The sequence below is a fragment of the Meles meles genome, chromosome 7 (assembly GCF_922984935.1).
Source record: "Meles meles chromosome 7, mMelMel3.1 paternal haplotype, whole genome shotgun sequence".
Classification (NCBI taxonomy): domain Eukaryota; kingdom Metazoa; phylum Chordata; class Mammalia; order Carnivora; family Mustelidae; genus Meles; species Meles meles.
Genome location: NC_060072.1, coordinates 13,363,332 through 13,383,213, shown reverse-complemented (window position 1 = coordinate 13,383,213; position 19,882 = coordinate 13,363,332). Strand labels below are relative to the sequence as shown.

Here is a 19,882-nt window from a genome sequence, read left to right as displayed (position 1 = left end):
CCATGTTTACAGGGGTGGGTGTGCGTGTGTGTGTGCATGTGTGCGTGTGTGTGTGTGTGTGTGTGTGATCCCTAATAACATCTACTTTCAGAGTGGTTAGGCCTAAATAAATATGCCTATGTAGCAAGGACGCCTACCTTCCCACAGAAGTTGAGCTGGAAAGCGCATGTTCATGAGAAAAGGACTTTGTTGCGTCTTCTGTATCCTCAGAACCTGCCTGGAAGCAGGCACTAAATATTCACTGGACAAATGGAGAAAAGCAAACTTCTGCCTGGTCTGTGGCCAAGACGCTCCAGGGACCAACCCCCTAACCCCGATGCCCCCTGCCCCCTGCTGAAGAACACCTCTTGGCTCAGCTGTGGACAAGAGGAAGCAAGTGTGAAATGAAACTGCTCTCAGCATGTCCCCAGCTGAGTCCCCACAGGACAGGCAAGGACAGTGACCAGCTGCACACACAGCCCCGCCGGACAAGAAAATTAAGTTGCCTCTTAGGCATTAAGTAGTTTACCAAGGCACTGTGCAATGGACTCTGAAATCCATTTGTACCCCCCCCCAAAAAATGCAATAAAACAAACCTCACACTCAAACAGCTGCCAGAAAGTCAGAGTTGATGAATACAATTATTAATGTGCTTTATAAAAAAAAAAAAAAAAAGGAACTTGCCCTTGGCACAGATGACAGGCCGTGAGGATTGGTCAGGAAGCTTTGCCACATATAAAACAAATTCAAAACTAAAAGTGGCACTAACTACTTGACCAGTTGTTGGGGGGAAAAAAATCCTGTCCCGGGAGCATAGGCTTCTGTTTCTCAGCGTGAAAATCCCTTTTTATAGCTGAAGGACTGCCCTTTCACCCACCGGCTCACATCCGCCCTCTCTGCCACGCTCCTCATTTTTTAAAAAACACAAAGTAAATCCCCCCAGTGCTCTAATCAAGCTCCCTTGCTCCGCTGAAGGGTAACCTTCATGGAAAAGAGGCCACTTGATAAATTCCAGGAGAGTAAAAATAAAACATAATGGAAAAGATAGTCTAATCATCAAGGCTAATTACCAAGGAAGAGTATCGCTTTTCCCCCCCCAAATGTCCCTGGTTTATTTAAAAAAAGATAAAAGGCCAATCTAACAAAGATGTCCTTTGTTATTGGTCTGAGTAAGAACAGAAGGAATCCCGGGGGGGGGGGGGGGGGGACGGTTATAACTTATACATGTAAAACTGGTAAAACTGCTTTTGAAAAATTCATATATGTATTGGTAACACATTTAAATATATATGATGTACCAACTCGGTCCAAGAGGCTGGGGAAGGTGTTTGGGGGGCCGGTGCGGGGGGGAGGCAGCACGTTGAATCATTTAAGACTCTGCCCTCCATGAACATACGGCCTCATGAAGACAGACCTCATTCCAGCTGATGGTGGCCTTACAGACGCCCAGGAGCAGAACCACGGGGCACCCAACAGAGAGTGGTGCTTTCAATCCAAGGAGGATAGGGGAGTCTTTCAGGAGGTGACGCTGAAACTGAGTCTTGAAGCATGGGTGGGAGGTCGGGGGCTGGAGTGACCCCGAGTTGTCCTGGATGGCTTGCCCCTTACCTTTCCAACACAGAAGCAGGTGAGAGACCCCAGGGGCCAATGAGCCCCCTCCTTCCTAACCAGGACTGCACGTGAGAGTCACCAGGAACGCTTGTTTGCAGAATGCAGAATGCATGTGCCAAGCTCTGGCCAAGACGCGGTGAGTCAGAATTTCAGGAGCCGGACTTATAGGAAAGGCCCCCCAGGAACTTCTGATAAGCAGCCCCCGCTTAGGAACCACCATTACCGACACCATTGTCTCATGTTTCAAAGTGGGGGAAATGGGCTTAGAGAGACACTCCTTACTCCTTCCTTCGTTCAACAGAAATGCACTGGGCACTCGCTCCACAGAACAACAGTGACTAAACCACCACCTCTGGCTCTCACTCAACAGCTTTGCTCACTGAGTCTTAGCAGCGATACCATGGGGCATTACTCAACCCAAGACAAGGAAACTGAGGCAAGAAAGGCTAAGAGAACACAAGTAATAGGTGATGAGTGAGAGGGTTCAGCCTCAGCCCTCTGAGAAGCGCCTTCTGCCTCCTGACGGCTCACTGAGGGCCTCCCAGGGACCCAGCCGTTGGGTATGCACAACAAATGACCTGGTTTTAGAAGCAAGGACACAGCAGGGCTGGGAGAGGGGGCGAGGGGGCTATAAGGGGGAGCAATGGAAGAGAACCTCATGCCAGACTTGACTAAGGAATTCTAGAATGTTCCACATGCAGAGTTCAACCAGAGTTAAGTGCGGATTCGTGGCTGTCACAGCTCCCGGGAGGCTGTATTCCTCTAGAAGTGTTCCCCACCCAGCTACACGCCTCTCCACACGGAAGGGGACCAGGAACTGCTCCTGAAGGAACTAACCACGTCGGGGGTCTCAGCAGCTCCTCCTCTCTCAGGGCCTCACTGGAGATGAAATTACGAGGCTCAAACAAAGTCTCTGAGGTCTCTCAGCTCCTAGAAGTAAGAAAGTGATCTACTGACCGTCGGCAAAAGAGAGCAGGACACAGGGGTAGAACCCCTCCGGAGCTGGGACTCGGGAGTCATTTCGGGGTCTCCGTGAGGAAGTCTTCTGTGGTGGGAAAACCAGAACAGAGCCCCCCAGAACTCAGAGGAGGCGTGGGCTGAGCTGCCAGCCCTTCCACTTACAGCCGTGTGACACAGTGGGCAAGTCACTTAAACACAGATCAGGCAGCTGCAAAACGGCAATTTGCAAAGGATTTAATCAAACTGCTTTGAAAATACTCCATGTCTTACCTGGCACACGACAGGTGCTCGACAAATGGCCAAGGCGTCTGATTTTGTTTCTGAATGTAGATTATAAAAAACAAACAAGACCCCTTCCTCTAAGGTGAGCTGTGGGAAGAGCCTGTCGTTATCTTTCTCTTTTTCTTCCAATTTCTTTTGCCAAGAGCGAGCAGAAAAGGCTAAAACAGCATCTCAAGTCAAAGTTCGTGGGGCAGAGGGAGCCTGGCCACCTCTGGGAGCTCCCCTCATTGCCCACATGCCTTCTTGGCTCTACACTGAAAACAGAAAGAAACAGACGCTCCTCAGGGGTAGGAGAAAACCCATTATGAGCTTCTGATACTCAAACAGTCCCCGAAATGCTGGAGTTCAATAGGTGTGTGTGATCAACATTCCCCGTGGACACAACTGGTAGGAAACGATGTGGTCTGAGGACGGGTAAAGCTAAGTTAGGAATCCAGCTGCGGTTTGTTTCCCAGGGAAGATGCTAAGAAAACACTTACTTAAACCTTTCTTCTGGCTGTTGATACAGAAACAGGAGCAGGTAGTGACTAGTGCTCTCCCAGTAAAACAAAACACTTATTTTATGTTTTTTTTAAATTTTATTTATTTATTTGACAGAGAGAGAGAGAGAGAGAGAGACAGGGAACACAAGCAGGGGGAGTGGGAGAGGGAGAAGCAGACTCCCCGCCAAGCAGGGAGCCTGATATGGGGCTTGATCCCAGGACCCTGGGATCATGATCTGAGCCGAAGGCAGAGGCTTAATGACCGAGCCACCCAGATGCCCCCGAAATGCTTATTTTAGGTTGAAACTGACGAAAGACGGGATGGGACAGCAATGGCAGCTTCCCCCACAGGAGATCCTGCCTGTTTACCATACAGCCCATGGCTGTGCTACCCATTTTCAGGCCCTGGGCTCGAGGAAAAAAACTCAGACTTTCAAGGGAGCTGCTCTGGCAGACCTGGGTCATGATAATCATGTTATATTCCTGTCCTTAGTAATTTCAGAATGGCATCTCAAGATAGTCTTCACATAACCTGAGACTAGAGCTTCACAGGGACCAAAAAACCAGAAGTCGGAACTACACTTTGGGGAGATGATGGACACAGAACAGAAACAAAAATCCTTCCTCTAGCTTCTGGTAATATAACTGGATCCCCACAAGGCTTCTGGGAGAAGTGCTGTCTGAGTGGGGACTCAGAGAAAGGGCCGGAAGCCATGTCTACGGCCCAACGCCATCTGAGACTTACTAAAAACATGTGAATGTGTTTTTTGAATAGTAGTGCAGACCGGGCCAGACGTCAACAGCACTTGAAACCTCCAGGTACTTGAGATTTGAGGTCATCCAGAGCATCTTTCTAGAGATAACAAACTGAACCCAGGGCAGTGGAGGGATGATCCCAGGTGTCTCTGAGGAGGCGGGGCCAGAAACCACGCTCTTCTCCTCTTCTCTTCCGGCCCATGTCCTTTCTTACACTATTCCTGGGACTTCTCTCAGAACCACCTCCTAAGCCCCAGCAGAAGCTCAAGTAGAAAAGAAGCCTCAGTACCAGCAGCCAGATCCCAGGAGAAGCCTTAAAGAGCCTTGGCCAACATTTCTAGAACCTTCTTCACTGGCCCCTTTACAAAAAATGTTGTTCCCTCGTGTATCAAAATTCTTTTCAACTCCTAGAGCTTAGAAGTAAAAGAAGTCAGAAGTCCAGTACCAGAGAGAAACCTGGGTTTAAAGCCAGCAGTGTGACCCTGGTCTGACAGATAAGAACAACAAAACGTAGTCAAAAGGTGAGAGCAATCCACCTATCTACTGTTGGACCAACAGAAAAACGGAATGTGATACAGACACGCAACAGACCATCATTCAGTCTAAAGGAACGCTACAACCCGGATGAACTCTGAGGCCATCATGCCAAACAAAAGAAGCCAGACACAATAGGACAAGTGGTACGGAATTCCACTCAGAAGAGGTACAGAGAACAGTCATGTTCGTGGGGACAGAGAGTGGAACGGTGGCAGCTAGGACAGGCAGACAGGAGAAGGGGGACCTGCTGCTCGATAGGTGCAGAGTTCCAGTTTCACCGGACGAAGACAGTCCCGGGACCGGTCATACAACGACGCAGATGTATCCCCACGACTTAAAAATGTATATTTTCAGTGACTAAGACGGTCCATTTTATGTTATGGGTATTGCATCGTAATAAAAACTTAGAAGTAATTTTTAAAGCTGTGACCCGGACAAGTGAAGCGCCCGGAGCAGAAATCACACCTGTCAGGAACCCCGGAGTCCGAATGTCCTGCCATGGAACTGGTCCCTCTAGTTGCAGCAGGTGCGGCCCGGGGAAAGTCACCTGACCTCTCTGGTCTTCACCTGTAGGGTGGGCAGCAGCAGCACCAGAGCTCAGAGGGGACAGCTCCGGGAACAAGTGTGTGGGAAGTATTGAAGAAAGCACCCAGCACACCTGGAGCACTCACACACGGAGACTCCCTGGACCCACAAGCCGGCTTGCCAGCCCGCCCTGCCAAATGCCACGACAGCGGATATGGTACATCTACTTCCTTCATCCTAGAATCCCGGAGGGTGGCGGGGCTAAGCCTGCTCAGCCTGAGTGTGCAAGGAGGAGGCACTGCCCACGCAGCCTCTACCTCAGCCTCCTGTCCCGTCTCCTCTGTTCTTCCCACCCTCCTAGTCCCATCTGGACGGCAAGGAAAAGGCCAGTAAGTGCAGCCCCATCCTGCTGGTCTCACCAAAGCCCCTCGTTGAAGGGAAAGTGGCTTCTGCGCTCAGTTCACCTGGTGGGCAAAGGACACCAGCTTTCACAACCACCTGCCCTGCAAAAGAAGCCAAGCCCTGTGGTTTTGCTCGATGCCCCCCCGCCATGCACTGATACCCCCTACACACACACACCCGTTCGCCCCATGACACAACAACAAAAGAAACCAGGACCAGCTACTTGCAGCCATAGAACAAGCCAGACCTGACGTGAATCCCAGCGGTGGGACCTCAGACACATGATTAACGCGGCAGAGCCTGACTCCTCACGTGCGGAATGACACACTGCCAGCCTGGCCGCAGGGAGTTCGCAGACACCTCCCCCCACACGTGGCGGGACTCCCCAGCCCCACAGGCTCCTGAACAAATCAACGCTGTAGCCAAGTAGGCACGTGACTTCGGCTTGCCACTCTTCCCCCAGAACGAGCCACACGGTCCTGCCTAAGGGTAAGAGCAGGGAAGGGACAGGTCTCTGTCCCCAGAACATGGGACAGGATCTGGGTGACATGCAGAAGTTCCTAACACAGACACGGTCTCCCGTCCTCAAGAGCTCCCAGCGCGTACGGGAGCTCAGACTCACAACCCCCTAAGAACATATAACAGAAAATGCTACAACAGATCACAGTTCACACAAATGGCCAAGGGAGCAGCGGAAGAGTCCGCTCATGCCACCGGGAGGTGGACAGTCCGTGTTATCAGGGAAGGCTTCTCTGTGGTGGCGACATCTGAACCGTGCCATGAACAACACGGGACCTTCCCACGGAAAGGCTGACAGCCCAGACCTGAATAACACCGCACTCTTGAACTGACTCTGCACTTCTCCGATGTGGAGTTCGGGGCTCCCCCACGAGATTACAAGCTCACCGATACCAGAGCTTCCAGAAGCACAGTCACCAGGACCATGGGAGATGAAACTGAGTGCCAGGCAGGACATGGGGGTCCCAGGAGAGCCGGCTCTGCCACGTGTCCCTGGGGAATACCATGATGTCCCACATGGGCTCAAAGTTATGAAATGCAAGTTCTTAACAGAAGAGCTGTGTCTTCCAGTCCAGGAACACAACGGTCAAAACTGCTACTAAAAGAAGTTTTTTTAAAGACTTAACTTACTTGAGAGAGAGAAAAAGAGAGTATGAGTGGGGTAGAAGGAGCAGAGAGAGAAGCAGGCTCCCCCTGAGCAGGGAGCCCGACGCGGAACTCGATCCCAGGACATGGGGATCATGACCTGAGCCAAAGGCAGGCGCTTAACCGATGGAGCCCCCCGGTGCCCCTTGAAGTAAAAACTGTCAAAACTGGAATGATCACTAACGTTGCTATTACAGCTACCTACCTGTGGGCACTCACGTGCACTGAGGGCTTACAACGTGCCAGGCTCCACCTGAATAATCTCATCTAATCCTTACTACTAGCATTAATAACCTCTTTCACAGATGAGAAAACCGAGGCACAGAAATCAACAGAGTTACCCCAGATTGTGTGACTGTCATCCAGAAAGTGTTCTCCCTCCCCATCGGGCCTCAGTAGGGAGCGCGGTGTCCCCACCTCTCCGGGAACATGGGGGAGGGGAGCCGGGAACATGGGGGAGGGGAGCCGACAGATTGTGGTTCAAGTCCCAGATCTGCCCCTTGGCAGCTGCTTGACCTTGGGCAGGTCATCGCTGGGAAACACCTGGGGTGGGGCGCTTCAGACAAATGTATTAGCTTACAGGTCTGAAGCTAAGTCCAAACCGAGCTTCCCCGGGCTTCCAGAGTCCCCTCGTTTTTAAGTGGAAATTAATCCAGGCTCACTAGATTCCTGAGACAATTCAAATAAAACAACATGAATTAAGTCCTTGACACAAAGTAAACTCCCACAAAGGCAGCGGCCTTCTTTCCCCTGGCACCGGACAGCCTCCTGCCTCCCGATGGGAAGGCGGGCTGTGGTATCTCTCACAAAACCTGGACGATGCCGGCTCCATTTCTAGAATTCCAGGCCAGACCTCAGACTCCTTCTAGGCTCAAGTGAACTTCATTAGGAATAAAAGGGAAGCAGAGGTCAGAATGCTTGTAAGTTTGTAAACTGTGGTTCCTTCACTAAAGACACCAAAAGCAAGCTGGAGTTTTGTCTGACCAGACACATGGTCTGGCATGCCTACATTCCTGTTTTACCTGAATGCAAAGTAAATATGTCACATCTCACACGTGTTAATCCAGCAAAACTCATCCCTCCTGTGTTTCTAGGGAACAGGGATGTGTATGGAGGCGCGATGAGCTTCAGTGAACGAACCCTTGTCCTCAGGGAGCGATGGGGCTTCCCTTTTCTGACATGGCAACAGTTCATAACAGAACCTACCCTGGAGGGCCTTACCCAAGAAAGGCAAAGAGAGAGAGAGCTGGGAATGGCCCTTCAAGTCACCGGGGGCTGTTAAGGTCCCCTCCAGGTTTAAGGGACTTCCATAATCCTGGAGTTCCCAGCAGGGCCTACACTTGAGCTGGGTCCCAGGGAGGCCGCTATTTCGGGAAGGTTACAATAAAGATGCAGTAAAGAGTGACACGGAGGACACATCAAACACCCCCAACGCCTAACACAGACAGTAAGTACGTGTATGACGAAGACAAGAGAAGCAGAGAAACCAGCACTGCTTTGTGTCCATGGAGAAAACTATGTGGGCGAGGTGCGCTTGGCCTCGGAACACAGAGCACCCAACGCTTCCTTTAATTGCTTCAGGGGGCACCCGGGTGGTTCAGTCGGTTGAGCGTCTGCCTTCGGCTCAGGCCGTGGTCCTGGGGTCCTGGGATCCAGCCCCAAGTCGGGCTCCCTCCTTGGTGGGGAGCCTGCTTCTCCTACTCCCTCTGTCTACCGCTCTGCCTGTTTGTGCTCTCTGTCAAATAAATAAGTAAAATCTTTAAAAAAAAAACCCAAAACACAAAAACTAAAGAAAGAAACACAAGCCCACGTATGTGCCTCCCAACAGGACTGCGACCTCCTCGAGGACACGGACGATGCCTTGTTCGCCACACTGTCCCCAGTCCCAGAAAGGAGACTCAGGTGTGTGTGAGTGGATGGACAGTTGAACAGACAGACAGAGATGGGGCTAGCCTGGGAAGCTGTGTGACTGCCTCGAGGCAGCAGCAAGATGAATGCAGATTTAACCACTCAAGCCGAGGGGCACCTGTGTGGCTCAGTCAGTTAAGCCGCTGCCTGGGGCTCAGGTCATGATCTCAGGGTCCTAGGATCGAGCCTCGCATCAGGTTCTCTGCTCAGCGGGGAGCTAGCTTCTCCCTCTGCCTGCCACTCCCCCTGCTTGTGCTCTCTTTCTATGACAAATAAATTACTTTTAAAATAATAATAATAAAAGTAAATAATTGGTCAGTGAAAGCCCTCAGAACACTTTCCCCAAACGCCACCTTTCTCCTGGTCCCACTTCTCAGAACCCAGAGCACTCACTGCCAGCCTGTGTCCCTAGGCACCACAACCACTCGCTGTACTTGGACTATGGTCCTGACGTGGTCTCGTCCTTCGGGCCTCTCTCTCACTCTCTTCCCGTGTGTCTCTCCCCGTCACCTCTACGCCAGTTCTGCCTTAGGGTTGGTTCACAGCTTCTGGATGGGCCTCAGGCGTGGACGACCGCCCCAGCCCGGCATGCACAACACACTCAGACGAATCTTCATCAGCAGGGAAGCTGACCTCTACCGGGGGCCACAATTCAGTGACGCCTGCCACCCCGGCCCTGACACTGAGCCCTCTCCCACCCACCCTCAGGCGGCGAAGGAGCGGGCCACATCCCTTGTGACACTGCCCACGGGCTGCACCCGCCTCCTGCACCCAGCAGGCCTCCAGAGGGCTTCAGCAGGAGTTCTTTTTCTCTCCTTCCCAACCCGACCTAGAAATATTATCGCCAGGACACCGAGAAGTAGGTTTGGTTTGGTCTGTTTTCACTACAGAACATCCTGGCGAGGAATATTCCCATCTTGTTTTTCTTCTGAGTGACAAAGACACAACCGTACTTCAGGTAAATAAATGTTTTCGACCTAAATGAGTCATTTGGTGGGAACAGGGAGCTCGCCAGCCCGCATACGGGCTGACCCCATTCCCAAGCGGGGAGGAGGGTAGCGCTGTGTCTGGGGTTAAACCACATAGAACAATGAGACGTCGTCTGTTTTTCATGGCGATCTCCCTTGCTATGTGTGTGGAAAATAGGAAGGCAAACGGGGAGATCATTGAAAAGGCTGGGGTCCGGCAGAGTTTTCCCTGGGGCAGAATCCCCCAGCACTTTCTTGCTATAAAATCCTGGGCGGGTGGGAGGAAGTACTTAACCTCTGACCTTCGTGAGTCCATTTGTGGTGTTGAGGATTAACTTAAGTCCCTTTGAGTCGTAGAGCACTTGACAAATCGCAGCACATAACAGTTAAGGCGAACTGAGCTGTTGTAACACGTACAGATTGCACAGGAAGGAACTGTGTGCTGTCTGATGTGGTCGTCGCTGGCTGCACGGAATGAACTGAAATAAGTCAGACCCAACATTCAGGCTCTCGGTCACACTAAACGCATTTCAAGTGCCTGGTAACTAACTACCTGTGGCTGGTGGCCGCTGTCCTGGACAGCGTAGACACGGAGCATTTTGCCACCCGCCAAGTTCTACTGGACAACCCTGGTATGCAGGGAAGGAAAAACGGCCTGAAGCGAGAGGGGGTGGGTGACCTTAGGCAAGTGACTTACCATCTTTGCACCTCACTTCCTCACCTGTGAAATGGGGCTAACAGCAGGGGCATTCTTCACTGATGATGGTTCTCAGCTACACAAGTGCTTATAATAATGCTCACGAGAAAGGTAAGCGCTCCCCAGCCAGTCCCCGATAAGAGGGGACAGACACAGGTGTACTGCAAGGTGGGTTACTGGGAGAATTAAAAAAAAAAATTACATAAAGCATAATCTCCCATGGGGCTAAACACATTGCAAACACTCAGTTCATTCATTCTTTGTTTTCAACAAATGTTCACAAAGCGCCTACTATGTGCCGGGCATTCTAGAGACATAGAAATGAGCAAAGGCCCTGCCCTCCTAGAGTTTAGGGTCTTGACAAATGGGGGACCTATTATGCTGATACAAACAGGAAGACCAAGATTTCCATTTTACCACGTAACAATAGCTCCCAGCAATGAGGAGAGAATGCTGCCAGATATAAAGCTACCCTGAAAGAGATACCTAATAACAGTGCTCTTCGTATGGATGGATGGATGGACGGATGGACAGGTCGGGGGATGAATGGGTGGATGAATGGCTGCGTGGATGGACAGATGGATGAATGGGTGGGTGGGTGGGTCAGTGTTTGGATCAATGAGGGTTTGGAGAAGGCTCAATAATGCACATAATGGGTGCCTACGTGGTGCAGTCAGCCGCGCGTCTGACTCCTGGTTTCAGCTCAAGTCATGATCTCAGGGTCACGAGATCAAGCCCTGATTTGGGCTCCACGCTCAGCAGGAAGTCTGCTTGGGATTCTCTCTCTTCCTCTCCCTCCGCCCCTTCCCACTAAGCACACTGTCTTTTTCTTCCTCTGTCTAAAATAAATCTTTTAAAGAAATGCATGAAGAGTAAGCTGGGCCCCAGGTAACCCACTTAATTACCCTCTGGTGGGTGTGGCTAACTTAGAGAGCTGTTGCCAGGCGACATTAATAAAGGATCCCAAAGCAGTGTGCAAACTGTTATGCATAGAAGCTTAATCATCTTTAACAGGAATCTTCGAACCCAAATGACTGGGATAGAGACGGCCTTCACATACGTGCCCTCTGGCTTCTATTCTGGGCTCTGCTCTGACTCACCCTGCCAGCTGGGCCTGCTTACTCTCCTCAGTAGTGCCCGGGGGGGGAAATGAACCAACCAGGGAGCCCACACCCACTTCTCCCACCCATCTCTCCCACCAGGCAAACAACCTTCCGCGGGTGCTGGACAAACAGCCACCCAAGAGGGAGGCCTCCCGTTGCCCCGCAAACTCCTGTCCAGCCCTCGGACTCACCTGCAGGCCTGAGCAGCCTGCATGCTGACTCCAGTTCTATGACTCCCTGGGCAGAGCTTTCCCAACAAAATAGGATATGGGCAAGTGGCACCGTATCTCTGCCTGTGCTTCTATCTGCAAAATCCAAAGGCTCATTTTGGTAGGTTTGCAGCTCCCTGACACCGCCAAATTGTCACGGGGCAAGGGGGCTGTGTTGAGTCACTGGACCAACGTCCTACCCGCAGGGAGGGCCTCAGCAAGTTACTTCGAGTCCTGAAGTCTCAGCCTCCCCCGGGGTTGCACAGTGAGGAGAAATACCGCTTGCTACACAGTGTTGTTGGTGGGATTCAACGAGATAACTTAAATAACGTGCACCAGGATCCAGGAGCAACTAGTTTACATTCTGTCCAGCATGTCAAGATCGGTGGACATCGGGAGATGTGCTCTAAGCCCCCTGGGATGACTCTAGCAGGCTCAGCCGGTCAACCCACGCCTCGAGCACCTCCTTCTCACTCCGAAGAGGAGGGTGAACTGGGTCCGCGCTATCCCTTGCCCATGACCTTCCCTATTTCACCCCAATCACATTGCTTTTCAGCCTGATGAAAAGAACACGAGGTATTTGGAAACGCAGTACAGGAGTTCACGTCGGTGACGCCTTCCATCTGTACCAGCCTTACTTCCAAATGTTTACAACAGGACATTTGCTTACGACGGGTCTCACACATCCACAGGCGTGCAGGAACACCACCACGCAGTCCGTGTGTCCGCCAGAGAGAGCTGCGGTGACCTGCCTCACCTTAAGCAGGAATCCCTGAGAAACGGCAGGTGTGGGATGCTCGTTGCATATGGCTCACAGATGCATGAAAATGAACGACCAAGCATTCCTGTAACAACGCCTGCCTTGAATGTCACACTTCAGAACACTCAGGACTGGATGATGTCTACGGGTCTGGCTGTGTTTGATATTCTACAGTGATTTCTGCTAAGAGATGAGCTGGCCGGGAGGACGGCGCTGACACAGGGAAGCGATGTCCTCTACGTGGCCTAAAATGACCTCTGTCCATTTCTGACCTCACCCCATCGCACCAAACACGTAGCACCCCAAGCAGGGCCCCGTGCCTGTGGTGCTCCCCAGCATGTCCTTCATAGAATGACGGGACATTTCCAATCCCATGCATGTGGATTCTTCCCATCAAAGGGCTCTCTGTATACTCTTTTATGCTCATTCACCCAGTGTCCTTTTCCAGGCTGCCCAGGCCCTGGTTTGGGCCACCAGAGATCACCAGTCACATCTAATTCCATGTGTTTCACATTTTCTGCAGGTCAACCCCACGGCAAGCTCAGCATACAGACGTAACAGTGACTGTGGCTGGGTTCAAGGGGCTAAAAAAACAAACAGGGGCCCAAACCTCAAAATGAAATGGGTTCCGAGATGTGCTTCAGGAGAATTAAAGAAGATGGTGGGAATTCAGGGCAGCAGTGGCTGATTCCAGAGGTGGGGAAGTGGAGTAAGGCTCTTGGACTTGCTGGAAATGAGAATTTGGACAGGGAAAGCAGGAGGGGGAGGGGAAGGAGATCCCTTGGTTCCAAATACTCATTCCTGACACTTGGACCTCTCTCAAAGCCCCTTTCCCCAGACCCATTTTGCCCTTGGAGCCATGCTCTCTGTGACCCTGAGACTTCGGCAGCAGTCTCCCATGTTTTGCTTGTCAGTTGGCTACTCCGTGCTTGTCCTGACCCTTCCTGGGCTGCTCACCTTCCCCGTTCTCTGGGCGCTGACCCAAGACAGCACTCTCCGAGTTGGCAATAAGTGTGGCAAGGCTAAAATTAGGACTGTTTCCATAGATATCTAGACTTCTCTGTAGCAAATCTGTTCGGCTCCCAAGTGAAAAAAAAAAAAAGAAAAAAATTTTTTTTTTCCATTCTATCTACAAAAGGAACCAGGGTGGGGGAGTGGGGTTTGGAAAAACCAAGTTGGCTAATGTCTGGACATGCCTTTGAGCCCTCCTGAGCCCACGGGAAGGGAAAGAGGAGCCTTCCCTGGTCTGCGCAGTGGCACGTGCTGGGGTTGCTCTTCGGTGGGCTATTAAGCCCCTACCACAAAGGAAAGACAGTAAGCATGGGCCACCGACGAACTTGGCCTCATGTCACCATAAGAGGGGGTCCCCTCCAGGAAGTGGTCCTACTTTCTCCCATCTCAGAGACACAACACAGATCAGTGAGGTCAACTGGCTGGCCCTGTATGACGGGCCACACCATTCACAGTTAATACACAGGAAGCCCCGTATTTCAACCAACAGTTAAAACATGAGGTTCAAAGACGTTCGGAGAACCCCCCCATGGCCACCCGGCAAAGAGCTGTCACAGTGTTAATGATGACATGGTAACAGTAATAACAGGCACAGCTTACACCCGCTGGCACGGTTTTGTTCTAGGTTCTGTGCCCAACGCTTCTCTGGAGTCACTCATTCCATCCTTGTTACGGGTTGAATGGATATGTGGAAGTCTAAGCCCCAGCAACTCAGAATGTAACCTTATTTGGAAACAGAGTCATGGCAGATATAATTAAGTTAAGATGAGGTCATACTGGAATAGGGTGGGTCCTTGAATCCAGTAATGACCAGTGTCCTTATGAGAGGGCCACGTGAAGATAGACTGAAAAAACACCCATGATCCCAGGGGACAGGGGTGAGGTGTCCACAAGCCAGGGACACCAAAGATGGTTGGTGACCACCAAAAGCCAGGAGGAGGAGAGAAGGATCCTCTGACGGGTTTGGGAGAGGATGTGGCCCTGCTGATACACCTTGACTTCAGAATCCCAGCTTCCAGAGGTCTCTTCTTCCCAGCTGCCCCGTGTGTGGCATTTGGCACAGCAGCCATGGGAGACCCATACAATCCGCAGCACAATTCCATGAAGATGTGTGTACCAAGACAGCCAAGTTTTACACAGGAGGGCACCAAGGCTGCACTGATAGCAAATAATAGCGGTAACAACGACCAACCTGGTACTAAGAGCTTTACACATAATAACCTGCCTGGTCCCCGCAAAGCCCACCACAACCCCATAAAGTCCTCCCATTTTAAAGAGGAGAAGGAGGCACAGAAAGGTTAAGTAATTTGCCTGAGGTCACACAGCATGTAAGTGGTGGAGCTGGGATTCAGACTCAAACCCGGAAATCAGGGCTCTTATCCACTATAAACCCCTGACGCCAGAAGGGAGCCTCTAATCAGGACTTGGGACTCGGATGGTCCAGTTTTAAAGCCCACATCCTTGGCTTCTGTCTCAACTCTGTACTCCACCTGCCAAAGAGAATGCACTGCACTTAGGGGCCCTCCAAACGCTTATTTGATGACACAAACAAATTAATTAAATGAGCAGGGGCTTGCCTACATCCCATTAATTCAAATTAAATTCAAATTAGTTCATTTTAGCAGTTAAAACTGACCCAGGTCCAATCGGGCAACAGAAAACAGGAAAAGAAGCAATTACGGCATCTCCAGTACTAAGCAGGGAGGGTGAAATAAAGCTCCACACTTACAAAGCCTCTATGTACCCCGTCATTTCTGTAAATGTTTACTGAGTGCCTACTATGTGCCAGCATGGTGTCAGGCCACAGGAGTGTAACAGTCACAGCTCCAGCCTAGCAAGGACACGGCAATGGTCCGATGGCTATACATCCTGGCAGGCACCACCACTGAAGTCAGGACAGAGATGTGGCAGGAGGACGGAGTGGAGGTGCCTAAATTTGCCAGGTGCATGGCATGGGCTCCAGAATAGGGGACGTCTGAATTGCATCTTCAATTTCAGCTTCTTGCTTATTTTAAGGCCCACCCAAACAGCTCCCATCCCCACGCACACAGATCTCTTTCCTCCCTCCCCCACTCCTTTTTTTTCCTCTCAACTTTTCCCTGAAACAGATTTTTCTCACTGCACGAACCACACTGGTGCACATTTAGCAATGTTCAATTTTCATGATCACTCATCTCCAGCGGAGGGAACAGAATAATTGTTCACCTTTGGAGGAAAAAAAAAAAGGGTTTTAGGGGAGTCAGAGCCTTGCAGAACTCAAGTTAACAGACAACTAGTGATGGTTACTAGGTTAACTCAGCTAAACTAGTCTTCATTTGTTCACAGAAAAACAATTACTGTATTCTTTATCAACAAATGAGGAGAAGACAGTACTAGAAAAAGGCAAGGGGAGAGCAATGTGGGGGGGGGGGGTGTCCCGGGAGCCAAGGAAGAAGGATCCAAGAACAGAGATGCGTCCCGTCACCAATATTTCAGCCAGCCACTTGGCCACTGCCAGGTCCCTCCACACACAGCAGGTGGGCATGGTCACCATGCAGTGCATTGGCAGTAAGAATGAAGGTTCAGACGTGCCCCTTTAAGGGGGCAAGCACAGTGGTTCCAAGATCAGGTGCACCTCATATATGAACTTGCCTAATCCCCTACTCTAACCCCAGCACAACCCCACGAAGCCATCCCATAGAGGAAGGAGAGGCACGAAATGGACACACAGTCAGCGCTCCCCATGCCTGTTACGAACACAGTCTTCACCGCCAAAGAATGTGAACGCGGTGCCTGGGCAAACGAGCAACTTTGTTTCTCCTTCCCCGTGGCCGTCACCACCACCGAGCTGTGCACAAGCCCGGGCCGGGCCACTTACGTCCACGTCTAGGGAGCAAGTTCTCACGGCCGGTGTGTAAGGAGTGGGCGTTAGGCTGGTGCTGGGAGCTGGTCTTCCTGGAGCACACTGGCGGGAAGGGCAGACCTGCGGGAGAGGCCTATGGAACGGACCTCACCGGGCCAACAAACACTAAAATCGGATCCTTCCACCAGGAAACATGCCCACTCACCTCTGGCCTGGAGGAGAGAGGCCTGCCGCTATGGAGGGGGCGCAGAACAGGCCACCCGGAACAGCTCGGCTCTCCGGGGGCCCAACAGAAGCCAGCAGAATCAGACCCCGATTGGGCACCCACCTCACTCCTGAAAGAGCTCGCCTCTGTGTTTGGGTTTATTATTTCTGCACTGCCACAAAAAGCCCTTGGATCGGCGTGAGTATTTCTTTTTTTAACCCCCCTGGCATGAGCGGCACACGGCAGAGGCACGCCTCGATTAGCTCAAGCTGTTCCTGGACTAATGAGACACACGGCGGAGTTTATCTGTGTAGCCTCTGCTGAAGGATGTGGGGTGGGGCTGGGGCCCCGCTCCCCTCCCCGCACGGAGGGCCGGTCCCAGGCTGGGGTGGCTTCTTGGAAACTCTGCAGCACATGGGTGACCCACAGGGCCCAGCCCAAGAGCAGGCCCCAGCCTCCCCTCCCTCCACCCTGAGACGCAACGCAAGTCAGGAAGCACTGGAGTGGGAGTCAGGAAGCTGGGCCATCCACCACCTACATGCCCAACCACCGGCGGGCCATAGGCTGCCACCCAGGAGCACCCCATCGGGGGGCCTGCACTCTATCTGGGCACTAAAAATTGTGGGATCCCTGCTCTTCACACGCCGTTCTCCTCCCTCCCACCGCCTGCAGCCCCCACCCCCACACCACATCCCTCCGCCCCATCCACTCCCACCAGGCTGGCATCTGCCTCCCACCCTGGGCTTGTCCTGCCCTCCTCCAGGCACAAAAACCCAAATACAGTTACTGATTTCACCTCCTCCTAAGCCTCCACCCCCACCCCTGCTCGTCCCCTCCCCTCTCACCCTGCACCCCTACTGCATTTTCTCTCCCTCTCCCTCCCTCCTTTCTCCTGTCTCCTCCAAGGAACATCAGTAAGAACACGGTGCCTTCTTTCCACAGACTGCCCCATGCCATCCCACCTCCGACAACCAAAATCTCCTCTTTCCCGGCCGACTCGGTCCTTTCCTAGAGTCAGTGTCGATCCCGAGCTCCCTGAGGGACTGAAGGCCAGAAGGGTCCAGCCAGCCTGGGCGACACCCGCTCAGTCACAGCTGGGACGGCGGGCCTTCACGTCTAAGACTATGCGGCAACCATCTTTCCCACGCCGAGGCGTCTCCTCTCTCGTGGGCAGGTCCACCGAGGCGAGCGAAGGTAAGCCTCTAGTCCGATCGGACCTCAGAACTGATCCACAAAGGTCTCAAGACACAACGCAAACACCAAGGCAATGGAGCAGCTGTCTAGAGGCGATTCACTCAACAAACACTAGTTGTGTTTCTTAAACAGATCATTAAATAAATAGCATCTACCCTATTGTTTCCTGGAGCAATGTGGGGGGGGAGCGGGGGGGGGATATATTTAAATCTTAGGGGATTCAATAACCCCATTCACTGGAAAGCCTGCAGGAGGCTTCTCTGGGTCCATATTCCACCCCCGCAGCTTACTGGCTGTGCAACCTGAGCCAGGAAATGGCCCTCTCTGTGCCTCAGTTTCTCTGTCTGTAAACCAGGAATACTAAAATGTCTAGCACACCAGACTGCCCAGGAACTAGAACTGAATCTGTGCTCCTCCTCTCCTCCTCCTCCTCCTTCTTCTTCTCCTCCATCATCACCATCATCATCAATGAAAGTTTACTGAGCCTTTAACACGCCAGGCAATAATCTGTGCTTTACATGGATCGATTCATTCATACAACTGAGAGGTACAGACTGTTGAGATCTTCATTTCACAGATGAACAGAGAGGTCAAGGAACTTGCCTGAGGTCACTCGCTAAGCAGAGGGTGTGGAATTCAGCCCGAGACAATCTGGCTCCAGAGCTACGCCGTTCAATCTCGGATGTCAGGCCCCGTGGCCAGCAAAGAGTAAATCCTTCAGCAACTGACTTGCTAGGATTATTATAATAATAATATTGGCTTTATTTTTATAAGAACCGTTGCCTCAGAGGGATGATTTTATTTTGCCTTTTTGAATTAAATTTTGGTCCTGGGGCACCAGGCCTGGCGTAATAGTTTCTATTTCTGCCTGCTATCCACTCCCATCTTAGCGGAGAGAAAGCCCAGCCGAGGCGACTGCCTGCTTGCAGTTTTATGGGTCAAGCTGCATTCTCTGGGCCAAAGAGGCTGGGGGGTAGCTCCATTCGGGAACTGTTGGCCAATCAATCTGTGGCTAGGGCCAAGTGTAGAATGACAGCTACCACCTGTCCCTCTTGACTGGAGAATGGTGGGGGCACAGGGCCGGGCCACAGAGAGAGCAAGGTTCCCCAGCCTGAAACACAGATGCCCACCTCCAATCATCCAAGGGGCCTTCCAGCCAGGCAGGTGCTGCCCTCCCCAGCCTGCCATGCCAACGCCCTCCCCCGAGCAGCCCTAGCCATGCCCCCAGAGTGGGAGACCAGTGTACTTGGCAGCATAGAGCCCTTTGACTTTGGTGGGAGTGAGCTCTTGGACTCCGTTTAATTGAAAGCTTCCCCCAACAGAGCCCGAGCGTGCTTGCCAGCAACAAGCAGGGGTGGGAAGCACGGGGCAACGAGAAACGCTCCTGCCCCACCTGCAGAAGCCCCCTGCTACTCACCCCACCTAGATGGACTCTGCCAGCCAAGTCACTCTTGAGGGTGAGTGTGACCTCTGGACGGATCCAGCACCCTGGGCTCTGAGCCGGGATGGCTGGTCCCTCCCCTGCAGCATCAGGGAAGCCACCCCAGATACTGCTCAGTCCAGAAGTCTCAACCTGGATGTCCCGATCTTAGGATTTTAGAAAAAGTCTCATGGAAGGAAACCTATTGAGGTGGGATGGTCAAGAACCCAGGCTTTGGAACCCTACAGGTCTGCATCTGAATCGCTGATCTCTGCTCAAGCCATGAGACATGGGCAAGCTGTATTTCCCTCTGCGGCCCTCAGTTTCTCATCTGTGCAATGGACACAAGAACCAGGTTAGAACTCTAACCCTGGAGAATATCAGCACTGCAAGATAGAAACAAACTCCCTCCGCCCCCCACATCTCCAGTCAGTCATTGGGGATTTCTCAAAAGCATGGGCACACGAAGGTAGTCTCTAAAGTCAGAAGTCAGGGGAGCAGATGCTCTCATGAAGGCAAGGGTGCGGGGTGGAGGGAGGCTCTGGAGTACTGCTCATGTCCTATCTCTTGATTGGGGAACTGGTTATAGAGGTAGGCTCCCCTTGTAAAAATACATCAAGGTGCACACTTTGTTTTCTGTACTTTGCTGCTTGTAGAATATGCTATATTTCAGTTTTTTAAATTTGCTAGAAAAACAAACAAAATAAAGCTTTGGCATGAGATGTGCAAACTGGCCTCTGTCCTCAGCTCAAGGCGAGAACTCTAGATGTGAACACGCGTCTTTCCACAAGAGCCCCCTTCACCCAGGTCTGTATTTGGAGGCCATCCCACAATGGCAGAGCTGCCCCTGCAAGCCCGAGGTGGGGC

General features: G+C 51.9%; 1 protein-coding gene across 2 annotated transcripts in view; it reads right to left on the bottom strand.

Annotated features, from left to right (window-relative positions):
* Positions 1-19,882, bottom strand: part of LARGE1 (LARGE xylosyl- and glucuronyltransferase 1) — a 525,674-nt gene that overhangs the window by 468,389 nt on the left and 37,403 nt on the right. Inside the window, exon 1 of one of the 2 annotated variants that reach the window (XM_046013243.1) lies at positions 2,428-2,446. The exons of the other annotated variant lie outside the window; for it this stretch is intronic. The gene's annotated coding sequence lies outside the window, so the exon portion shown is untranslated. Of the gene's footprint in view, positions 1-2,427; positions 2,447-19,882 lie in introns of those variants that run through there. 2 annotated transcript variants of the gene reach the window in all.